We start from the raw sequence: 25,572 nt of genomic DNA, 5'->3' as shown, positions 1-25,572 counted from the left end.
TAGGGGGTGGGTGGGACTGGTTGAAGGGTTTAAGGAGGAGACTGAACAATGGAGTGAGTGAGTGGACAGCAGAAGGTGACAAACAGATTGGTTTTAGTTAAGTGGAAAGTATAACCAAAACATTATAGGAGATAAGGATGGATGGTGAGCTTCCTGATGTCTGTTCTTTGGAAGGCTGAGTCAGTGACCTAGGAAATAGGACTGATCTGGAGGTCACACAGCTAAAGGAGATTGGAATTTGATTATGAGGCTGAGATGGGCAGAGCAGAAAGGAGGAGGAGAAACTAGAACAAGAAGGTAGTAGCCTTGTGCTTGGGGGTGATAGAAAGATTCTGGAAAGAATGAAGGTGAGCAATGTGACAGGAAATTGGGAGCCCACCGGTTGTGTCAAGACACTTCCAAAACAGCTGCTCCATTTATCAGTGCAGAGAAAAATCCCTGGAACCTGACGGCGTATCGTAGAGACAGAAAACCAACAGACTGACTGCATTTCCACACATTAGCTTCTTGTTTTTATACTTCAGACATGAAACTTTTTTTAAGGATTGGATGGAATGGATGATGCAAGGAAAAAAATCTGAATTTGATTTCAAACTTGGTTTCAAATTAGTGGGGACACAAATACAGGGCTGCCTTTTATGACCACGAGAAACCTGGGAGAGAAAAAAAAAAGTGGAAGGAGGTCATTTCATCCAATAGTTAATGAAAAACTTTTACCTTTGACTTTGGAAAGGTTTTTCTGTTTGCATTTAAAGCCAAGAAGTGCAGTTATCTGGAAGTTAATTTAAATATAATAAGTAAGTGGAGTGCAAACCAGACTCAGGAGATTCTGGGAAGCTACTTCATTTCTCAGTATCAGCTCTGTCCTGAGAATAGACCGCTCTCTCTTCTGGAAAGATGATCTTTCTTGGGTCTTCCCAGGAAGATTATGGGAAGAAGTTATATGTTGTGTTAAATATGAAAAATGAGTTGAGAGGTCAACAAAGCTATAATTAAACCCATTCATTTAGTCATTTGACGTTTATGAATTACAGTCAAATCCAAAAGCATGTGATAAATATTCAAACCCCTTTAAGGTCAGGAGCCATACCTGATGCATCTTTGTATCTCTCACAGCCCTTGGCAGCAGTTGGTGAATTAAATGAATTAGACTGGCAAAAGGAAAGGTGACCGCGGTTGGACTGTTCAGAGGAGCCTCATGGACAAAGTAGAATTTTATCTTGTCCTTTAGCAGAGGGAGAGTTTACAGAGAAATTAAAAGAGGTAAGGAGCTATAGCAATTGATAAATCTATATGGAAGATTTGTCTCCTAATCCAAATGTGAGCGACTGACTTAAAATCACTCATTCATTCCTTCAACAATTCACTTGGTACCCACTCTGTTTTAGGCATTGTGTTATGTCCTAAGCATGCACTAGAAAATAAAATAGTTACAGTCTATGCCCTAATGAGACTTAGAATAGATAAGAAACAAATTAGTAATTGAATTAAAAACAAAAACAAGCAAAAGAAATCCAATTTTTTCCTTGTGATGAAAACTTCTAAGATCTACTCTCTTTGCAACTTGTGAATATACAATGCAATTATAAATATATTATACAGTGGTATTAACTATAGTCATCATGCTATACATGACATCACAAGGACTTCTTGCTTTTATAACTGGAAGTTGGTGCCTTTTGTTACAAAAAATCTGTAACTAATATGGGGTGATGAATGTTAACTAGACTTACCATCATTTTCATTTCACAATATGTGCAAATATTGAATCATTATGCTGTGCATCTGTAATTGTTATATGAAAAAAGAAAAGAAAATCTATATTGTTCTGGTGGAAAATAATGAGGGATTGATTGACTGGGGTTATGAGGGGAATCCTTTCCGGGGAATGATATCGCATTCGGATGAGGAGCAGCTCGCCAGCCTAATGGCAAAGAATGTGGTGGGAGAAGGAGGGAGTTGAGGTGGTTAATGTTCTAGACAGAGGAAACACTGCGCAAAAGCTGTGAGATAGGCTATATCTTGGTTCTTTTAGGAAGCAAAAGGAGGGTTTGTAGCTCAATTTTTGACAGTCGGTTTTGAATAAAAATGGGATATCGAAGCAGAGATCTCCTAGAATAAGGAGGAAATGAAGAGCCTAAAAGGGGATAAACTGTCACTGATAATAGTCACTCATTTCACTACTATACACTGAGCCAATCTGGGCATTGGGGAGATAGCAGGAAGAAGCTTGCCCTCTAGAAGGGGATGACAAATCAGAAAACAAGTAATTCAATAAACAATTTAATTTCAGATCATGATAAGGTGTCATGAAGTCGACACCATGTCATGAAAGTGGTAACAACTGCTTTATTTTATTTTTGTTTTCAAGATTTTATTATTTATTTGACAGAGAGAGACACAGCGAGAGAGCAAACATTCTTTGCAGGGGGTGGGAAAGGGAGAAGCAGGCTTCCCGCTTAGCAGGGAGCCCAATGCAGGGCTCGATGCAGGGCTCGATGCAGGGCTCGATGCGGGGCTGGATGCAGGGCTTGATCCCAGGACACTGGGTCCATGTCCTGAGCTGAAGGCAGATGTTTAATGACTGAGCCACCCAGGAGCCCCGGTAATGACTGCTTTAAATAGAAAAGTCAGAGAGGCTTTGGAGGAGAAGACACCAGCTGCCTAGCCTGGAGTGAGAACATTTCAAAAGCACATGTGCAAAGGTCCTGAGATATCTGTGCAGTTCTGTGGGGCTGTTTCCAGTGCCACAAAGGTTAGGCATGTTCTCATGGCATGTGGGTGCACTCCACTCCATTGTGTTCAGAGAAAGCCCCTCACCTCAGGAAAGCCAAGGTTGTCCCGGTGCACTGTACCTCCTCTCTCTCCTTGACTGTTGTCTCTCTCTCTGTCACCCTGTACAATGTACCTTCCCATTCCAGCTACACTGCCAGCAACACCATCTCCTTCTCGAAGTGGGCACAGTGAAGTGCTATGGGCTTGACGCTGGAAGGAGCTCCACGCAACCAAGAACAAGAACCCCGAGTGACCAAAGAGGCTGGAGCAGGAAATAAGTATGGGTAAATGTAATTACGGGGAGGCTCACTGACAACATGTCCCTGAGTTCCCACTGTGGGGGCTTGTGTTTCATCTTCCTAACATATGTATTGCACTTCTGGCTGAGAATATGAGGTCTAAATGTGGAAGCAGATGCTTTGGTGTCTATGTGCAAGATAAGAGTGAAGTAGAAAATTATGTTCTCAAAGACATACTAAGACTTTACTAAGTCACAGTTAAAGATGAACTGAGATGTTATCAAGCTGCTGCTTAATGAGAAGCTATATAAAATAGACTCATGTATTTCCTGACAGAATTAAGTCACACGAGAGTCAGACTCAACAAGCCTTAACTAAGCACCTATTATATATCAAGTACTCCGCTTAGAAAATGGATTTGATTCTATCCTTTGCAGTAAGTCTAATTTCCCCATTTTATCAATCAGGAATGAAGGAACAGCCTGACACTCCAGTCATGTACTAAAAAGAGGCAGAACATCCTAGGATCACAGGTCTTCCGATGCCAGATTCTGTGGTCATCTAATGGGGTATCAACTGCCTGCTCAGTGCTATGACGGCAGATTGGGAGGGAGCCTGGGGAGGAGTGGAGAGTGATGGTGAGCATGCCTGAATTAGAACATGAGATAAAGTCCGTGTTACTTCTTTCGAGACATGTAAGACGGGGCCCGGGACTTTACCTTCCTAAGCCTCAGTCTCCTGATGGCTAACATGGGAATAGTAATGAAATGATCTTGCAGGTTTGTTGAAAGATTAGTATCCAGAATCATGCCTGGGGAAGTTGGAACTCAATAAATGGCAGTTACCTATCACATCGGAGGAGAGAATTTAGCCCTTAGGGTGCTCTTTTTAAGCTGGATGATGTTCACCAGCTCACTGTGTCCTCCCAGATTGGAGAGGGGGCTCAAATGGAGCCCACTGACGGAGGGAGGGGACTCTAAGACTGTCCCAAAGACAGGTGCTCTTGCTCTCCAGAGCTCTTCATGAAGGGTGAGCAGCTCAGTTGCCCTCATGAAAGCCTACACTTCCCACCCAGCCTCAGGGGGACAGAACCCTCCCAGAGACATGAATGGCAGGCAGCAGTAACCTTCAGAGTCTCCTGGGCTATCTACAACCTGAACTCTTCTTCTCAGAGAACACTGAGGTTTCCAACAACTGAAAGGCTTCATGTTTGAATCAAAGCCCTGCTTTTCTAACATAATCACTGCACCCCTGTACCTTTTAGATGTCTGAGAAGGATGATTTACATAAATATCCCGTATACCACGTCAGAACATTTGAATGTGAGTTTTGAATCAGGCTATTATGAAGAAGAAATTCATTGCTAATTTAACTTAATTTTTTTTTTTTTTTTGCATGTTAGGCCCGTCAAATAGGCTGCCTGTTAAATTATGTAATAAAGAAGTTAAAAATAAGCAAGTCACGTGACCTTGGCAGTGAGAAAATAAATCAGAGGAGAAAAAAAGGGAAGTGAATTGTTCTAAGTATACCAGGAAGGCCTCATGTATTCAGAAACTCATTTACTTTTCACCAAATCAATATGCAGTGCTCAGCACAGAGACTATCAGAGAACTACTGAATATAAAGCACACAAGATAACAGCCGTGATTACAACACGCAATTGTGCAGCTGTGATACTAGCCCCTCCTCCAAGTACGGTCCCCCTCCATCAGATTGGTTGCTATGTTAATATTTTAGGCTTAAAGGACCAGAATTAATGAATTCCATTTTATCTCTGATGTGTTGGTCTTCTGTCAAAAATTCCTGACTGAATTAACAGCTAATGAATCAGGATAATTAGATGGAGAGATGTACCCCATCACGTAGTCCTTGGAATCACTGGGCACAGCATCGTCTCCTGCCTGGTCACGGAGCCTTGGCACAAGATGATAGCCTCTCCCCATTTTTCTACAGGGCAACAATTTTCAGCTATAAATAGGCTACCATTTTTTATAATGAACATGGAGGATGATCTTCCTCTGTTTTGATGAACAACAACAACTACAAAATCAGATGAAATCTGGGGAGGAAACTGGAAGAGGTGTTACGAAGTCCCTTACACTGATGAAATTCAAATTAAGGAAAGTATATTTAGTTTAAATGAAGGAGAATAGTAAAAAGCCTGGTCATTTTACCACCATTTTTTTTTTTTTTAATGGTGATGAAGTCATTGTCTATTAAGAGAGATCCTGTGAAGTAGGCAAAGATCGTCCACAGAATGTTCCAGTTCATTCAGCCTGACAGTAAAAATAGGGAAGTTTGTAGGGGATGACAACAGAAGCACAGGAAGCTGACGGGGGCAGACAATGTGAAACTCTAGCATTTTCACCCAAAGCCCTGGCCTCTGCCCTTCTCCACTCCGTCTCCTTTTCTCTGGTGCCTTGGCTCTTGAACAGAAGTGTGGAGGAAGAAAGAAGGAGAAAGAATTATATAAGTAACTGGCGGCCAATAAAATGAACACCTACTTTACGGTCAGAAATGACTATACGACCTTTTTCTTCACCATTTACTCAAGAACAGTTGAGAATTCAGAGTTCGGCTGTTGTCAGTGGCTAACATCTTCCCAGTGCAGACCTGCTTTTGGTTTGGTTGAAACTAGCTTTCTTTACTTCCCTCTGCGAAATGTACTCAAATCCTGTAAAGACTTTCAGAGGGAGAACGCGGTGCCACGGATCCTTGCGTGTCTGAGGTTTGCGAACACTGTGTAGAGGACGGTGTTTTTGAAGCTCGGTAGGGGAAGGTCAAGACCCCAGTGGCCTCGGACCGGCACCTCCAAGTGCATTAGGCCTTGCCAGGGACAGTTGGCTGAGGTCGCCTGCAGAGGTCAGCAGGGAGGTGCCCGCAGCCAGCAGTCTTCGAACAGGAAGTGAGCAGGAAGGTAAGAATCAGCTGAAACCCAGGAACGGAGATCGCCCTCTTGATCATCTCTTCTTAAATCGGCAGAGATGACTGAGCAACAAGGGAGGGAGATGCTTTGTCCTTTAGAAATGAAATCGGTGTAATAATTAGAAAACCAGCTGTAGCCAGGGTCTGATGAAACAGACCATCCACCCTAGAAAGATGGTTTCCCTTCCCCCCTGGCATGTTGCTTACCATAAGCAGTTGGGTAACACCTATGCTCTGAAGTGACCCATTCCAGATTTCCAAATGCTGGGTCACTGTTACAAAGCACCAGGCCCTATCTACTCTGATTTATAGCCCTAGGAGTGGCGACGGACATCAATAAATAAACAATTAAGGACCCACATAAATCTTTTCACTAATCCCTCATCTAAAATTTTCACTTTCCTTAAGAGTGGAGAAGATTAATTTTTAATGTTATTAAATTAGAATAAAACCTAAGAATAGGCACATTTGACCATTTGATAGAACGTACCTTCTTCCTCTCATTATGAGAGTAGCAGCTAAGGAAGGCCTCATCCTCATTTGGCTGTGGCTAAAACTTGAGAGGGAAGAGAATCTGTTGAATAAAAGGGGCTAAGTGTTGAAAAATATTAATTGAATTGTCATTAAGTATAAACTTAATCAGAAGTATGGTCAAAAATAGAATACACCCCCTGCTTTGTGCTATACACAGAAAGCAAAGCAAATCTCATATGTGAATCACATTGTAATGACTCCCTGTTACTAAAAGTTTTCATTTGATTTTTAAATATATTCATATAAAGTTCCATTGCAGGAGTAGAGAGTACATTGTTGGACCATGTTTTGGGTTAAATCATATAAGACTGGAAGATCTCATTTCAATCTTCTGTACTTCCCAAGATTACTCTGAACTGTAGGACCACCAAACTACTACAGGCTCTTAGACTTTGGGGAAAAAGTCATGGGTGATGTGTGTGTGTATATAGGTGTGTGTGTGTGTGTGTGTGTGTGTGTGTGTGTGTTGTGTTTTGTGTGTGTGTGTGTGTGTTGTGTTTTGTGTGTGTGTGTGTGTGTGTGTGTGCCTGAGATTACTCAGAATCATTTTGAAATATAATTTTCCCCATACCATTTCTTATTGTGGTAACAAGATAACATCTATTTATTTAAACATTTTTCAGTGAATTTATTTTATTAAGCATGGTTTAAAGTATTTTAAACGACAACAACAACAACAACAAAAAGATAGGAGGTTTCCAATTCTGGTCATTCTTAATCCCCATCTTAAAGAGTATTTTGGGAGCTAGAGCATGAGTATCAATAACCTGGTGAGTCCTTTGATCTTTTTGTTTCTTTAAAAAAATCTAAAAGAAAGTGAAACTGGTAAGAATGAAAACAGAAATTCCCAAGTATACCTTACTAAAGCAATATTGTGACCCAAATTTCTGAATAAAGAAATTTAAGTGTATAAAAATAGACCTCTCATTTTATAAAAAAAAAATCTACAAAGTTTTTATCAGGAGAATTTGATTAACCCACTAAATTTCATCCAAATTGAATTTGACTTTGATAGTAGTAGGAAAAACTGATATCTACTGAGACAGAATTGCTGCAAACTGCATCATAATGTGTTCAAAGTATCGAATCTCCCAGATGGGACTCAGGGTAGCAACATAGGTATCTAAAAGCAATTTATGAAGTGATGAAAGCCCGAGGACATAGTGAAAACAGTAACAAATAATAAAGCAATGGCTGAATGGGATGTGTTATTCTTAAGTCCATCAAAGATAATTATAAAAAATATATTCGATAGAATTAATTATCTCTTCATAAGATCAAATACTTTCATTAGAACATCTTTAAATTATCTATTTTTTAAATAAATGTTTTAATATAGATCAACTGGGGACATGCACACTTTTTTTTTAAACTGATGGGAGACACAAAATATTTGCAGGCAAACTTTCCAAAAGAATTTAATATTAAAATTATTTAAACCGATGAGACATTTAAAAGCATACTTTTTCCTCTCAGAGCAGTAAACTCTGAAAGAAAAAAAATGCAGTTCCTAAAGAACAAATAAGACCATTAATGCAAAAAATATTTTGGGGAAAATTTAGTTTATAATGTCATTTACTAACAGTCTTGTGACTCCTGGAGACTATTTTTAAAATGCACAAGAATTTAGGTATTTTTAAAAAATTTATATCAGCTTTACATATCATTTTAAAACTATTAGGTCTGGGGAATAAAGAGTAAGTCTATGGGGAAAAAATGTTTTGCAGGTCACTTAGCTTACTACAACAAAATAATTTCATTTTATATCCCAAGTCTGACTCAAAGGAAATCAGTGCATTCTTTTCAAGTTCCCAGAATAGATTCCAAGGAAGCAAGGGGGACCTTAACTACAGTTTTAACTACTAGTACTCAAAAGTCCCCAGTGATACTGATTTGCTTTCCTTTCACCTTTTTTTCCCCTGTTCTGTGTTCTCTACAGTAAATTCCTTTATTGCAGGTAGACTAATCCCATCTTCCTTTGACTCAGTTCCAGAGCTGATGCATCTCAGTAGTCTCTGGGAAATCCAATCCCAGTAGGGAGAAATCTAGTTTCAGGAAAAAAAAAAAAAAAAAAAAAAATCTAGTCCCAGAAGATAGATGCACTTCCAATAATTAAAAAAGAAAATCAGGTTAAAAGATTTAATGAGGTTTTGTTCTCAAAATTAGTCATGTTGTTTTATTAAAAGAAAAAAAAACTCCAATGAGCCTTCTGTGCTCAGATTTGCATGTTGCTTTGCAGTTTACAAAGGTTTTTCACAGATTATTTTATTTTAGTTTATGTGGTGCTTGTTTATTTTTCTATCAGATTTTAGAACTCTGCTGTTTTCAGTCATAATCTGGAGTTCGTTAGCAGTTGAGTTGTCTTGGATAAAATACAACATAGACCGGTAACAGGAGCCCCAGAAGGCCTTGTTCCATACACCGTTCCATCTCTAACATGATTTCAGAGTCACGACTTTAGAGATAACGTCATCGTGAAACTTTACTATACTTAATTTGATCTTTTTATTATTCAAAATCATTTCTTGGGAGACCATATTCTTACTTACATTCAGTTTTAAAAAACATTTCATCTTCACCACTATTTCTTTTAAGCTTTCCAGACTGAATTCTTAGAGGAAAGCCTCTTTGTAGTCATCATCGAGAGAGATGCTTTTGAAATACGGATACATGAAGGCAAAGTCAAATGCTTCGTATTGTGAAAATAGCTATCTTTCTTATTTGTAAAATTCAAATAAGCATTTCCTAATCATTTGTGTAGATCCAGTTTCGATTCATAATTTCCAGACTGCCACCTGGATGCATTCAAGCTGTTCTGTGACACAGTTGAGCTAATTTTGCAGGTTCCTCCTTTGTCTCTGGGCTCCTTCTCTTTTATCCCCCTAGGACTCTCTTCTTCAAATTATTTTATCTGAAGCTATGTCTGAACATGAATAGACAAACGGAGGACTGAGGCAATTATACTACTAATTCAAGCAGAAAAAGGAACACACTTTGCCTGAGTTATCTGGAAATTCCTGGCAAACATCTTTTTCTGTTTCATTGATCTGGAAGATTGCCTAACTTCTTTGGGTGGGGGTGATAGTGGTGGTGGTGTAGATCTGGTCTATGTCACATGGCTCGAGCATTCAGTGTCTTCACATGATTGCTTCATTTCCTGCTGCCTCAGACCGTATCTATTCTAGGAAGGCTAAGCCATGATAGAAAGGTTCAGTGGTTCCGAGGTACAGTTCTCATGAAGACATCCCTGTGAATTTTAAATTCTTAACTATCTTAGGGTTTGTTACACCAGTCATGGTGAGCTGGACCAACTGACATTTTTATTCATTCATTTACTCATTCATCATTTATGAGTGTTCTGTGCCAGGTCCTAAGGATACAAAAATGATGATGTCTTGCTACAAGCACTTGAAACCCTTCAAAGACACATTAAAAAGCAGGTATGATACAACGTAATAAGTTTGAACAATGAGTCCACTGTGAAGGAAAGCACACACCCTCTACAAGTTTCAAAGAGACAGAAGCAGAAGGCACAAAAGCAATTTCCCATGAAGATAATTTTCATGCTTATCTTGTTTTATTTTTCTCCTGCAATCCCTTAAGAATGAGATAAACCAGTCTCCCTGGAGATTCATTTGCTACTTCTCAATATTCCGTCTCTGCGAGTTCTGGGGGTAGACATTCTCAACACATGAGGGTTTGGCAGAGGCTTGTTAAGTATCTCTGCCAAGGGCTCTCCCTGGCAGATGGCAACAGCTGTTTGTGATCGAGTCAAAGAAAGTACAGGAGGAACCCCTGCAAAACGTCCTTTTTATTACACTAATGACTTCTTCCCTGAGAGTGGTCTTTCATTGTATCTGTGCATAATTGTTTTTGCTGATGCATTTGCTCCCATCACACAAAAATCTAATAACTCTGTGTAATGAATCATTAACAATTTCCTTAAATTCATTTCAGTGTTTGCATGCTGGTATTCAGTTTATGCTAATAAACCTAAAATATTCATGCCTTGAAGTCTGAGATTGCAGACTGTGTTGAAAAAATTTGTTTTAGTAAATGTACATTTTAAATCTGCATTTGGTAGAATAATGAAGTGTAAACTCTGCGGGATTATTCTTGAATACAATATTCTCATTTTCTATTCACTTTCTAAGCTGAGTTCTTTTATTTCCTTCACACCCCGTGATCATTTAGCTACAACAAAATGACACGTGGTCATGTTTAACTTCAGAGCATTAACTGGTGTTTGGTAATGGAAGAAGATCAAAAGTGTTTGATGCTGACCTTTTCTCTGATTTATTCACATCGAGACTCAGCCTCTGATTCATTTGCTGAAACAGATATTGGAATAAGTACCTTAATATCATTATTTTTCATCAAAGAAGGGGAAAATAAACTTTGAATTCTAGCCTTAAAAAGATACCACTCTGCAGTGCAGAGGTTTTCTATGTTATTATTATTATTCAGCATAAACGATACACCAGGTACTCTGTTCCGTACCATGGTTCCCCATCTCATTTCCTCCTCCCCAAAGCCCGTGAGGCCAGTGTTGTATTATCCTCCACTTACAGATAAGAGACTGAGATTTAGAAAAGTGAAGCAACTTGCCCAAGTTTGCAGTGTTGCACACTGGTTCTCAACTGAAGACGGTGTTGCTTGCCTTCCTGAGGATATTTGGCAATGTCTGCAGGTGTTTTTTATTGTCACAACTGGACAGGGGCGCAACTAGCATTTCACGAGAAAAAGCCAGGGATACTAGAGAACATTCTACAGAGCACACGGCAGCCGCCATGACAAGCAATTGTCTGGTCCAAAATGTCAACAGTGCTGTGGCGGAGAACCCCTGGGCTAGCAGCTGTGTGATGACGTGCGATGCCCAGGTCACAGCCATGCGAGCGGCTGGTTTCCAAGCAGCTGTGCGGGACAGCTGGGATGGACACCGCGCTTCGACTGCCAGCACCTCTCCACTGTGTGAAGTAGTGGCTCATTGCTTTTCTGCCTCAGGGCTTTCTCTGAAACACCTGTGTAGGTGCTGCTGGGGCTTATTCAGGCATTGACAGCTGGAGACAACTCTCCATCAGTGTGCAACTTCCCTGTTCACGGTCGGGACAATTCTGGGGGCCTTTTCCACAGTTCCTCTGCATGTCCCCAGATGGACTCAGTCTTAACTTGTCTGCAGTGGTAACCCCTGGTACAGCAGACCCAATGCCATCTCCTGCTCGTGGAGGGTTGTCCCAGGGTTGTCAGCCCCGCTGACAATTCCAGGCTGTGTCTATTGCTGAACTGCGGAGAAAACTCTGGGGCATGGGGACACAGACACCGCCACGCGAGCCTGAAGTGGAACGCTGATAATGACACTGAACTGTTTGCCGTAGCTGGCTGAAATCAAGAGCATACACGTGATGGGTTTTATCACCTACATTTCTCACTTCCCATGCTCTCCTTCCTAGATGTGCCCTCACCCTCCAAGTCCTTATTTTACTACCTATACCCCCAGTCCTTATTTTAAACTCTGCTTTCAAGGGAGCTCAGACTAAGACACAAAGCTAGCGAGTCTGCTGTGTTATATCGCAGATCAATCAAAACAGAGCCAAAAGCTGGCCGTCCCCAGAGAAGCAAGGGAGATCGGTCTGTTAGCAGCCTTTGGCTTACAAGTCCCTCTTCACTTTAAATTTCATAGTCAGTGACTGAATATTGCATAACTAGGACTCTAAATTCTCTCCGTACTTTATCTTTTCCCAAACCCAGTAACACGTCCTCAGTGACAGAATCAATCTTGTTATTGTTGCACAGGTCATATTACCTTGAGGGAGGAAGCCAGTTGACTTGATCGTTGGCAGGTTTATTCAGAGAACTTGCAGTGGGCCTTTGCTACTGTTTGGAAATCTTTCATGAATCTTTTAATAACTTTGTTGCAAACTTCTCCTTCCTTTCTAGGCCCCAACTTTTGTTAGCTCTTTGTCCATGAGCTCTTGAACCGTTTGACACCTTCTTCCTGAATTTTTTTTCAACTGCTATTATTATACTATGTTTACTAGTCCTTGGATCTCTCTGACAGCTCGCTCTCTCTTTTTTCAATCCACTAGGTTCTTTTCTCACTCCTTCCTCCAAGCTGAACATAAGATTTACCATCTGCCTTTTTCTACACTCACTCTCTGGGTGAGCTCATTCACTTCTAGATGGCTGATTTCTAAATAGTTGTTTCCAGCTCTGATATTTCCCCCTAGGTCCCACGGTCATTTCTCACTGTCTATTGGATTAACCTGTCAGCTCATCTTCATCTAGGTACCCATATTGCTCAGAAGAGGTTAAATCCTCTCCCAAATCCAGGAATGTTCCAGAATAGTCTAATGAGAAACTCCTTCTCTTGTCCAGTTGGTTCAGCAATTGTCATGCAAACCAGTTCAGTTCCCTGAGATTCAAGGAAAGAGTTATTAGGGGTTCTGGGGAAATTCTTTCTTTATCTTCTGAGAGAGCTTTTAGAAGCAATTATTTTTCCTGAGCTTTTATTTTTTATTTTTATTATTTTTTTTAAAAGATTATTTATTTATTTATTTGACAGAGAGAGATGACAAGCAGGCAGAGAGGCAGGCAGAGAGAGCGGAGGAAGCAGGCTCCCTGCTGAGCAGAGAGCCCGATGCAGGGCTCAATCCCAGGACCCTGGGATCATGACCTGAGCCGAAGGCAGCGGTGTAACCCACTAAGCCACCCAGGCGCCCCTTTCCTGAGCTTTTAGAAGCAATTCTTTTTCCTTGCTTTTCCTCAGGATATATTCCCATGTGGCTGGGACATCTGGGAGGAAGGTCATTATATTAATACCCTGTTGGGGATGAAGCCAACAAACGGAGGAGTGCTAAGTCAAATAAATCTCAAGAAAATGGAGCTCGGAAAACTGGATTAAGTTTGTCTGTCCCAAGGGGTGCACTACCTTTGGATATCCAGCAATGGGAGACAATATCTTTCCTGATTGTATAAGTCAGTTTCTGTTACTTGAAGACAGAGGCTCTTAGTGAGAAAATAGTTCTTCTGTGTTCTCTTTAGAAGTATCCTCACCTCTGTCCATTCTTCCCCATTATAATTGTCATCTGTTCCATGCACATCCAATTATTGGCATTGTCCTAGTGAATCTATATCCTTTCATTCTCTCCTCTTTCTGATTCATCTTTCATATTGCTGCCAGGCCAGGTTTCCTACAAAACAGTTTTTAACGTGTTACTTCGATTCTGTAAATTCCTGTAATGATTCCTTTTTGTTTTCAACTTTTAGTTCAAACTCCCAAGATTTGTTTTTAAGGTTTTTCATAATCAAACTTTTTAATATACTCAGCAGGGTTTCTCTGTGTTACCCAGTATTCAATGATAATCTTTTTTCCTAATATTCTCCCAACTGAGAATTATTTCCCCAGTGAAATTCAATGTGTACTTTCAGTCTCTATTCAAGTTCTAGATTCTTGATAAACTCATCTTGAATAGAGAGAACCTATATTTATTCAAACAGTCTTTATCAGGTACATACTTAATGTTCTAAGTACTCAATAATGCAGTTGAGCTATAAAGACAAGTATTTGAAAAATTCTGTTTAGGGGAACAACAGTGGGGAAAAAAGTTGAGAAGCACTGTTCTAGATACTGGGTAAATAGTACTGAATAACAGGAAAAAGAAACCCTTGAGTTATGGAGCTTATATGCTGGAGGAGGACACATAGGAAACAACATAAATAAGTAAAATGCATAATACAGCAAAAAAAAAAAAAAAAAAAAAAGAAGCAATAAGCAACAAGGCAAAAAGTAAAGGAAGGAGATAGGAAGTAGATGTATGGAAGGAAAGGGTATTGACACTTGAGCAAAGGTGGCCAAGAACATTTGAGTCAAGGCCTTCTTGAGTGAGGGAGTGAGTGAGAATGTCCCTCTGTAAATGGAACAGCAAAGGCCCTGAGGCATGAACAAACCTGGCATACTGGAGGAGGGCCAAGCCAGTGTGGTAGGAGAGAAGTCGGGAAAGGGTATTAAAAAGCCTGTCCAAAGTGTTTGCAGGGCCCAAGACATGAAGGGCCAAGTGAGGACCTTGTTTTTAACTTTAATGACAGAAGTCCTTAGAGTGTGCTGAAGAGGAAATGATATAACGGATTTACACTTTTATTGGGCTCACTGTCATTGCTGTGCTGAGAATGGACTGAAAGGGCAAACAGGGCACCAAGGAGGTTAGTTGGGAGGTATCTCAGCCTACTACGTTGCTGTAACAAAATACCACGGGCTGGGTGGCTTCAACAACAGAAATGTATTTCTCACAGTTCTGGAGACTGGAAATCCAAAATCAGAGTGCTGGCAAGATTTTATTCTGAGGCCTCTTCTCTTGGCTTGTAGACGACCGCCATCTTGCTGAGTGCTCACATGGTCTTTCCTCCGTGCGTGCACACTGACAAAGGGAGTGCAGGCTCTTCCTTGCGACTTCCTACAAGGGCATGACTCATCCTAGGGTTCCACCGTCATGACCTTACTCAATCCTAATCACCCCCTTCCCAAAGACGTACCATCACAACATACCATCACAATGGGGTTAAGGATTCAAAATATGAATGTTGGGGGGACACAAACACTCGGTGCCTAACAGGAGGTTACTGCAGTAACTCGGTGAGTGATGGTGGGGAGCTTGTATGACATAGTGTGGTAGTGGAGGATAGAAGTGAATAGAGTTTTAAAGGGAGAGCAGGCACAATGTGCTCATGTGGGAGGTGAGAGAAAGAGGAGTCCAAGATGCTGAAGGGTTTTGGAAATTCATGGTATTATTTCTTACTGAAGTTTTCAATATTAATAAGTTGAATAACACAAATCAAAGCAACTAAGACTCTTTGGAACACTGGAATTTGAAAACATTTGGGCTAATGAATCTCAATTTGTAAAAAAAATGTGTGGGGACATTTTAAACTAAATTAAAGTAAATTTTTTTGACACAACAGTTGGGTAAAACTGGCATTTGGAAGACAGGGGCCAGGGATTTGAACCATCTTGCAATGCATGGGGCAGTCCTATATAACTGAAGAACTATTCTGCCACGAATCCCAACTTTGCTGTTAAGAAACACTGAGGCAGGGGCGCCTGGGTGGCTCAGTGGGTTAAGCCTCTGCCTTCAGCTCAGGTCATGATCCCGGGGTCCTGGGATCGAGCCCCGCATTGGGCTCTCTGCTTATCAGGGAGCCTGCTTCCCTTCCTCTCTCTGCCTGCCTCTCTGCCTACTTGTGATCTCTCTCTGTCAAATAAATAAATAAAAATCTTAAAAAAAAAAAAAAAGAAAGAAACACTGAGGCAGTTTCTTTTCTGTGTTTATTTATTTTTTAAAAAATCTCTTACTGCAGTTCAAGCAACAGAAAAGAGTATTTTACTGCCAATTAGTTAGGCCCATTCCTTCCCTCCCCACTAATCGAGCTTCGCAGTGCCTTGAGGGAAAATGTGATACCCTGTATTTCTGTCACATCCTCCTAGAAAGAATGGCATACAATGCCTTCATTTATTTTGGTGTCTCTCTTTCTCTGTCTCTTCCTGTCTTCCTCTCTGTGTCTCTGTCATTCCTTCTCTCTCTCCCCATATGCAGTATATACTCTCATGTTATCCATTTCTTACTGGAGTGCAAGGAATGATCTATGCCAAACTGATCCTAAGTATGGTTAAGGACTGCCTTTTGCTCTAAGGACTTAGCATATAGGAGATGATAAGGAAATATTAGCTCTTATTGGTGATAATAACAGGAGGCATCTAAGATGTCTTGACTGAAACAAACACATGCCTTAGTTAAAAAGTCTTCTAGCTGCCATCACTTTACCTATTTTCTTAAATTCATATCTTAAAAATAGGATTTAAAAATTACTGTAAAGTTTGAAAAGTTTATTTTCTTAATCTTTTCATAATCTTAACATAATCTCAACTCTTTAGTATTTATTTCTTTATATCCTCTCACAAATTTTGTCTATGTGAAGTTGATTTTTTTATGTTTCTTTCTTTCTTTCTTTTCTTTTTTTTTTTTTAAGATTTTATTTATTTATTTGACAGACAGAGATCATAAGTAGGCAGAGAGGCAGGCAGAGAGAGAGGGGGAAGCAAGCTCCCCGCTGAGCAGAGATCCCAATGCGGGGCTCGATCCCAGGACCCCGGGATCATGACCTGAGCCAAAGGCAGAGGCTTTAACCCACTGAGCCACCCAGGTGCCTGATTTTTTTCTTAGAGATAATAATATTGAAGGTGTTTTCACTGAGAATCATTTTGTAAATATATTTTAATGTTTCTACCTGATTATCACAGTTACCATTTTAATAGCTACATTATAGCCCATCACATTTACTGATGGTTCCTTCCTTTTATGTTGGATAATTTGTTTCTCATCTTTAATGCCTTTTATCTGATGTTTCTGCCTGGTCTTTTTGTCATTGATTTTTCTTATCCTCTATTACATTCAACCCCTCCTCCATGGATTATTGTCTATTTGCTAGGTTTCTGACTATTGTGATTTATATGCGTACTAGCATCAGTTCACCAATCAGCTTTAGCTCTGATCAATGATAGTTGCTTGATCCTTATAGCTTTTCTTCGATATTTATATCCCTGGCTCCCAATAGCTCATGCTTCAGATCTCTGTGGTTCAGGAAGGATTTGTTATAGCTTGAGGCATGTGTGGGAAATCAGTTGGATGTTTCACGGTAGGAGAGAACACATATCCCAGAATAATTCAAACTTTTTAAAGATAAAAGCCACATATTTTTTCTTTCAATATTATAAAATATATCTTTAGTAAATATTTATGTATTTACTAAATTATAGCAAATATGGTCCCAGGGTATCCATGGATTATTTGATGATAATAAAAAATAACAGCTAAATATTTTTTCAATATTGAAGAAGAGTAAACACATTCAAAGCAATCATAACATTACATCATATTCCTTAATTAGGATGGAGTAACACTTTTATAGAAGATGTGATCTGGGTTCAAATAACACTTAGTGAATGCAAAGGATTTACTTCTGACATCAAGGCACATTAAATCCATCGAAGTTAAGATTCATTATAGGCACGGGTCAGATGCCATGACAAAAACTCAAAGAAACCAACCAAAGTAAGACAACTTCATAAGGCTCTAAGTAAACAGTCTGCCACAGTCAATTTCATATATTTGATAAAAAGGAGGAAAACACTTTATTTAAGATGAAATATTTAGGAATAAGTGTGAGATCTATATAAGGACCTACATAAAGAACATTTTTACATGCTACTGAAACACACAAAGAAGATGAATATATAGAAAGATATTGCACTCCTTTAATAGGAAAAAATCTACATTATAAAGATGTGATTCTAGAGTAACAGCAGCAGCATTTTGGAATTATTTTGGAATCAGACAAGGTGGTAAGGTCAAACAGAAAAATGAAAAACAAGAATAGTCAAGAAAAATCTGGAGCAATCATTAGGAAGACTAGCTTTTTCTCATATTTGAACATATTTTAAATCTTTAATAATAAAAACAGTGGGGTACCTGAATAGAATGACAGATCAATGGAATTGAAAAGAAAAAAAAAATAAAAGGAGAATTTAGCATATTGAAAAAGGTGGAATCCCAAATCAGTAGGATGAAAGTAGATTTTTCAGTGAATGATATTGGGTCCATTGGTGAGGTCTTAAGCAACGTGTAACTTGATAGCACATCTTTATATGAACCCTCCCTTCTGCTTCCCTTCTCCACCCCTCACTCATCCTCTAGATACACTCTTCAATAACATACTTGAACGAAAGACTTTGTTACAGTTGTTTTCTAGGGAACGTAGGTTAAGGCACTTACTTCTTCTCTAACCTCTCCTTCCCTCTACCTACCTATACTCTTTTCTCATATCTTTTATAACTTTTAGAGGTTATAATATTTCCCATTCATCACTCTATTGCCTGTAATTATTTTAGTCTTGGTCTTAAAGTTATTTAGATGCAATGCCCACTGTCAGTAGTTGGCCGAAGTTTTTCCTCAAGTGGATTCCTTAAAAAGTATTTCCGGGAACAATATTCCCTGAATTCTTGAAGATTTTAAAGATAATTTGTCTATTGTCTTTACATCTGAAAATCAGTTAGGGCATAAAATGTTTAAGTCACAATTTTTCTTTGAGGATTTTGTAGGTGTTTTTTTTTTTTTATTGTGTTTTGATGTTGGAAGGTTTAGAAAAGTCTGAGAGCACTCTAAGGTCTTTTTTTTTTTTTTTTTTTTCCTGAGTACCTGAAGAGTTTTCTTTCTTTTAAAAGTTTATTAAATTTATTAGAGTATTTCTGGGTAAAGTACATTTTGGGTCATTCTGGGCCAGTTTACTCTGGGAAATGGTACATTGTCCGTATGTGTAAAGTCATTCATTTTGGAAAAGTTTTCTTGAATAAGCATTTTGTTTTCATTTTACTTATTTTAAAAATTTTTATCTCTGTGTTTGTCATGTTTAGTTCCCTCAAGTCCCCTCCAAACTTTACCTTTAGTTCTGTCGGTATGATATTTTTCTACTTCATTCCTAAACTCCATTGGCTCATATTTCATCCTTTCTATTACCTTGCTATCTCTCTTCTAAGTTATTGCATTTCCTTCTTTCTCTCTTTCTCTTTCTTTGTGCTTTCCTTTCCTCCTTCCTTCTTTTTTTCTTCCTTCGTTCCTTTGTTCATTCCTTCCTTTCTCTCTTTCTTTCCTTCAAAGATTTATTTTTTCATGTGAGACAGCAAGAGAGAGGAGAGGAAAAATGAGAGGGAGACAGGAACTCAGGCAGACTCTGAGCTATAAACAGAGTGCCGTGCCGGCTCTACCACACTTGATCCCAGGACCCTGAGGTCATGACCTGAGCTGAAGCTAAGAGTCTGACGCTCAACTGAATGAGCCACCTATGCACCCCAAGTTATTGCATTTCTGTTTTATGCCTTTGTTATGTAGAGGTGATGGCTTCATTGGACTTCTTCCCTCCTATTTATTTATTTAAAATAATAATGTATTATTTGCTGCAGGGGTACAGATCTGTGAATCATCAGGCTTACACAATTCACAACACTCACCATAGCACATACTCTCCCCAATATCCATCACCCAGCCACCCTCTCCGTACCCCACCTCCACTCCCCCCCAGCAACCCTCAGTTTGTTTCCTGAGATTAAGAGTCTCTTATGGTTTGTCCCCTTCCCTAGTCCCATCTTGTTTAATTTTTTCCCTCCCCATCCTCCACGACCCCGTGCCTTGCCTCTCAAATTCCTCTTACCAGAGAGATAATTGTCTTCCTCAGATTGACTTATTTCGCTTAGCACAATACTCTCTAGTTCCATCCATGTCATTGCAAATGGCAAGATTTTGTGGTTTTGATGGCTGCATAGTATTCCATTATCTATATCTATATCTATCTATATCAATATCAATATCTATATCTATTTAACATCTTCTTTATCCATTCATCTATTAATGGACATCTAGGTTCTTTCCATAGTTTGGCTATTCTGGACATTGCTACTATAAACATTTGGGTGCATGTGCCCCTTGGGATCACTACATTTGTATCTTTAGAGTAAATATCTAGTAGCAGATTGCTGGGTCATAGAGAAGCTCTATTTTCAACTTTTTGAGGAGCTTCCATACTGTTTTCCAGAGTGGCTGCACCAGCTTGCATTCCCACCAACAATGGGAGGAGGTAGATGTGTAAGAGTTGTTCCCTTTCTCCATATCCTTGCCAACATCTGTCATTTCCTGACTTGCTAATTTTAGCCATTCTAATTGGAGTGAGGTGGTATCTCACTGTGGTTTTGATTTGTATTTCCCTGATACTGAGTGATGTGGAGCACTTTTTCTTGTGACTCTTAGCCATTTGGATGCCTTCTTTGCAGAAATGTCTGTTCATATCTTCTGCCCATTTCTTGATTGGATTATTTGTTCTTTGGGTGTTGAGTTTGGTAAGTGCTTTATAGATTTTGGATACTAGCCCTTTATCTGATATGTCATTTGCAAAAATCTTCTCCCATTTTGTCAACTGCCTTTGGTTTTGTTGACTATTTCCTTTGCTGTGCAAAAGCTTTTTATCTTGAAAAGTCCCAATAGTTCATTTTTGCCTTTGTTTCCTTTGCCTTTGACGATGACTCTAGGAAGAAGTTGCTTTGGTTGAGATTGAAGAGGTTACTACCTGTGTTCTCCTCAAGGACTTGGATAGATTCCTGTCTCACATTGAGGTCTTTTATCCATTTTGAGTCTATTTTTATGTGTGGTAGAAGGAAATGGCCCAGTTTCATTCTTCTGCATGTGGCTGTCCAATTTTCCCAATACCATTTGTTGAAGAAAGTGTCTTTTTCCACTGGAAATTCTTTCCTGCTTTGTCAAATGTTAGTTGACCATAGAGTTGAGGGTCCATTTCTGGGCTCTATATTCTGTTCCACTGATCTATGTGTCTGATTTTGTGCCAGTACCTTATGGTCTTGATGATTACCACTTTGTAATAAAGCTTGAAGTCTAGAATTGTGATGACACCGACTTTGGTTTTGTCAACATTCCTCTGGCTATATGGGGTCTTTTCTGGTTCCATACAAATTTTAGGATTATTTGTTCCATTTTTTTGAAAAAACATTGATGGCGTTTTGATACAGATTGCATTACATGTGTAGATTGCTTTAGGTAGCAAAGACGTTTTCATCGTATTTGTTCTTCCAATCCATGAGCACGGAACATTTTTCCATTTCTTTGTGTCTTCCTCAATTGCTTTCATGAGTACTTTATAGTTTTCTGAGTACCGATTCTTTGCCTTTTGGCTCAGTTTATTACTAGGTATCTTATGGTTTTGGGTGCAAATGTAAATGAAATTGACCCCTTAATTTCTCTTTCCTCTGTCTTGCTGTTGGTGTATAAAAATGCAACTGGTTTCTGTGCATTGATTTTATGTCTTGACACTTTACTGAATTCCTGTATGAGTTCTAGCAGTTTTGGAGTGGAATCTTTTGGGTTTTCCAGTTAACATATCAGATCATCTGCAAAGAATGAGAGTTTGACTTCTTCTTTGTCGATTTGGATGCCTTTTATTTCTTCCTGTTGTCTGACTGCTGAGGCTAGGGCTTCTAGTACTATGTTGAATTGCAATGGTGATAATGGACAGGCCAGCTGTGTTCCTGATCTTAGGGGAAATCTCTCAGTTTTTCCTCATTGAGAATGATATTTGCAGTGGGTTTTTCATAGATGGCTTTGATGATACTGAGGTATATACCTCTATCCCTACATCCTCTACACCTACACCTTGATCAAGAAAAGATGCTATACTTTGTCAAATGCTTTTTTCAGCATCTGTTGGCTATCATATGGTTCTTGTTCTTTCTTTTATTAATGTGTTGTATCACATTGATTGATTTGCAGATGTTGAACTAACCTTGCAGTCCAGGAATAAATCCCATTTGGTCGTGGTGAATAACCCTTTTAATGTACCGTTGGATTCTATTGGCTAGTATTTTGGTTAAAATTTTTACACCTGTGTTCATCATGGATATTGGTCTCTGATTCTCCTTTTTGATGGGGTCTTTGTCTGGTTTTTGATCAAGGTAATAATGGCCTCATAGGAATTATGGCCTCATAAAATGAGTCTGGAATTTTCCTTCCATTTCTTTTTTCTTTTTCTTTTCTTTTTTTTTTTTTTTTGGAACAGTTTCAGGAGAATAGGTATTAATTCTTCTTTAAATGTTTGGTAGAATGCCCCTAGGAAGCTGACTGGCCCTGGGCTCTTGTTTGTTGTGAGATTTTTGATGACTGCTTCAATTTCCTTACTGGTTATGGGTCTGCTCAGGGTTTCTATTGCTTCCTGGTTCAGTTTCGGTAGTTTATATGTCTCTAGGAATGTATCCATTTCTTCCAGATTGTCAAATTTGCTGGCATAGAGTTGCTCATAATATGATCTTATGATTATTTGTATTTCTTTGGTGTTGGTTGTGATCTTTCCTCTTTCATTCATGATTTTATTAATTTGGGTCCTTTCTCTTTTCTTTTTGATACGTCTGGCAAGGAGTTTATCAATTTTATTAACTCTTTCAAAGAGCCAGCTCCTAGATTTGTTGATTTGTTCTACTGTTTTTTGGTTTCTATTTCATTGATTTCTGCTCTGATCTTTATTATTTCCCTTCTACTAGGTTTAGGCTTTCTCTGCTGTCCTTTCTTCAGCTCCTTTAGATGTAGGCATAGATTGTGTACTTGACCTTTCTTGTTTCTTGAGAAAGGCTTGTATTGCTATATACTTTCCTCTCAGGACCACCTTTGTTGTGTCCCAAAGATTTTGAACAGTTGTGTTTTCATTTTCATATGTTTGCATGGATTTTTAAAATTCTTCTTTAATTTCCTGGTGGACCCATTCATTCTTTAGTAGGATACTCTTTAGCCTCCATGTATTTGAGTTCTTTCCACCTTTCCTCTTGTGCTTGAGTTCTAGTTTCAAAGCACTGCATTCTGGAAATATTCAGGGAATGATTCCAATCTTTTGGTAGTTGTTGAGACCTGATTTGTGACCAGAATGTGATCTATTCTGGAGAATGTTCTATGTGCACTAGAGAAGAATGTGTATTCTGTTGCTTTGGGATGGACTGTTCTGAATATATCTGTGATGTCCATCTGGTCCAGTGTGTCCTTTAAAGCCTTTATTTCCTTATTGATCTTTTGCTTAGATGATCTGCCCATTTCAGTGAGGGGGGTGTTAAAGTCCCCTACTATTATTGTATTATTGTTGATGTGTTTCTTTGCTTTTGTTATTAACTGATTTATATAATTGGCTGCTCCCATGTTAGCGGCATAGGTATTTAAAATTGTTTCATCTTCTTGTTGGGCAGACACTTTAAGTATGATATAGGGTCCTTCCTCATCTCTTATTATGGTGTTTGGCTTAAAATCTAATTTATCTGGCATAAGGATTGCCACCTCAGCTTTCTTTTGATGTCCATTAGCATGATAAATTGGTTTAACCCCCTCACTTTAAATCTGGAGGTGACTTTGGGTCTAAAAGGAGTTTCTTTTTTTTTAAAGACTTTATTTATTTATTTGACAGAGAGAGTTCACAAGTAAACAGAGAGGCAGGTAGAGAGAGAGAGAGGAGGAAGCAGGCTCCCCACTGAGCAGAGAACCTGATGTGGAGCTCGATCCCAGGACCCTGAGATCATGACCTGAGCCAAAGGCAGAGTCTTTAACCTACTGGCCACCCAGGTGCCCCTAAAAGGAGTTTCTTGAAGATAGCATATTGATGGGTCTTGTTTTTTTTAATCCATTCTGATACCTTGTGTCTTTTGATTGGAGCATTTAGCTCATTTAAATCTAGGATAATTATTGAAAGATATGAATTTGTTGCCATTGTATTGCCTATATGGTGACTGTTACTGTATATTGTCTCTGTTTCTTTCCAGTCTGTTATTTTAGGCTCTCTCTTTGCTTAGAGAGAGGACCCCTTTTAGTACTTCCTGTAGTGCTGGTTTGGTGTTTGCAAATTGTTTTAGTTTTTGTTTATCCTGGAAGCTTTTTATATCTCCTTCTATTTTCAGTGACATCTTAGCTGTATATAGTATTCTTGGCTGCATATTTTTCTCATTTAGTGCTCTGAATATATCATGCCAGTCCTTTCTGGCCTGCCAGGTCTCTGTGGATAGGTCTGCTGCCAATCTAATATTTCTACCATAGTAGTTTACAGATCTCTTGTCCCAAGCTGCTTTCAGGATATTCTCTTTGTCACTGAAACTTGTAAGTTTTACTATTAGGGGTGTGGACTTTTTATTGATTTATTGATTTAGGGGCTTCTCTGGGCCTCCTGGATTGTGATGCTTGTTCCCTTCACCCAATTAGGGACATTCTCTGCTGTAATATGCTGCAATATACCTTCTGCCCCCCACCCCTTTCTTCTTCTGGAATCCCAATTATTCTAATACTGTTTCATCTTATGGTATCACTTATTTTTTTTTAATTCTCCTCTTGTGGTCCAGTAGTTGTTTGTCTCCTTTTTTCTCAGCTTCTTTATTCTCCATTCTCCATCATTTGGTCTTCTATATCACTAATTCTATCTTCTGCCTCATTCATCCTAAGAGTAAGAGCCTCCATTTTTTATTGCACCTCATTAATTGCTTTTTTTAAAATTTCAACTTGGGTAGATTTTAGTTCTTTTATTTCTCAGAAAGGGATTCTCTAGTTTCTTCCATGCTTTTTTCAAGTCCAGCTAGCACCTTGATAATCATCATTCCAAACTCTAATTCTGACATATTACTAATGTCTATATTGATTAGGTCCCTAGCCACTGGTACTGCCTCTTGTTCCTTTTTGTGGTGAGTTTTTCCACCTTGTCATTTTATGCAGATAAGAATAGATAAATTATAGAACAAAATACTAAAAGGATAGCAACGGCCCCAGAAAAATATACAGTAACCAAATCAGAAGAGACCCGAAACTGGGAAGAGAAAAAGGGAGAAAAAAAAAATGTTATTTGCTGAATAGAGCAGAGCCACACACTTGACTTTGGGTGTATTTTGGTGTGCTAGGAGAAACTACCTCCCAAAATTTCAAAGAAAGAAAAACATATATATACAAAAATAAGGGTAAACATGATGAAGGGGGGGTAATATAAATGTAAAGATGAATATTTAAAAAGATTCTAGAAAAGGAATTGATAAGAAGTTGGTTGAAAAATGAAAAAAAAAAGGAGGAAAGAATGTGATCAGGCTGGAAATTAGAACAAAGCCATGTGGTAAATTTAGGGTATATTTTGATCTAGTAGAAGAAACTGTGTCCAAAAATTTAAAGAAAAGAAAACCGTATATGTATAGAAAAAATAAGCTTAAATACAATGAAAGGAAAAAATATGTTATTTCATAACAATGAAAATTAAAAATGATTTTTTAAAAAAGGTATTGATAAGATAAAGTGGTTTAAAAAGTTAAAGTAGGAAAAAGTAAAAAGTAAAAATAAAGAATAAGAAAAGGTAAAATTTTAAAAATTTAACTTTGAAAGACTAAAGAATCATGGGGGAAAAGCCATAAATTCTATGTGCTTTATTCCCGTAGCTCTGAAGTTTTGCAGTTCTCATTGGTCGGTGAACTTCTTGGTCTTGACTGGATGTTCTT

The 25,572-nt window shown here is 38.8% G+C and overlaps 1 protein-coding gene across 1 annotated transcript in view; it reads left to right on the top strand.

Moving 5' to 3' along the window:
• Nucleotides 1–5,848: 5,848 nt before the first annotated feature.
• LOC309859045 (uncharacterized protein) overlaps nt 5,849–25,572 on the top strand; it is a 113,480-nt gene continuing 93,756 nt past the window's right edge. The window contains exon 1 of the mRNA XM_082719465.1: nt 5,849–5,931. The gene's annotated coding sequence lies outside the window, so the exon portion shown is untranslated. The remainder of the gene's footprint in view (nt 5,932–25,572) is intronic.

Source organism: Mustela nivalis, assembly GCF_964662115.1.
Source record: "Mustela nivalis genome assembly, chromosome: 2".
Taxonomy (NCBI): Eukaryota; Metazoa; Chordata; class Mammalia; order Carnivora; family Mustelidae; genus Mustela; species Mustela nivalis.
Note: the sequence above shows the minus strand (reverse complement) of the source record. Positions and strands in the feature narration are given on the sequence as shown.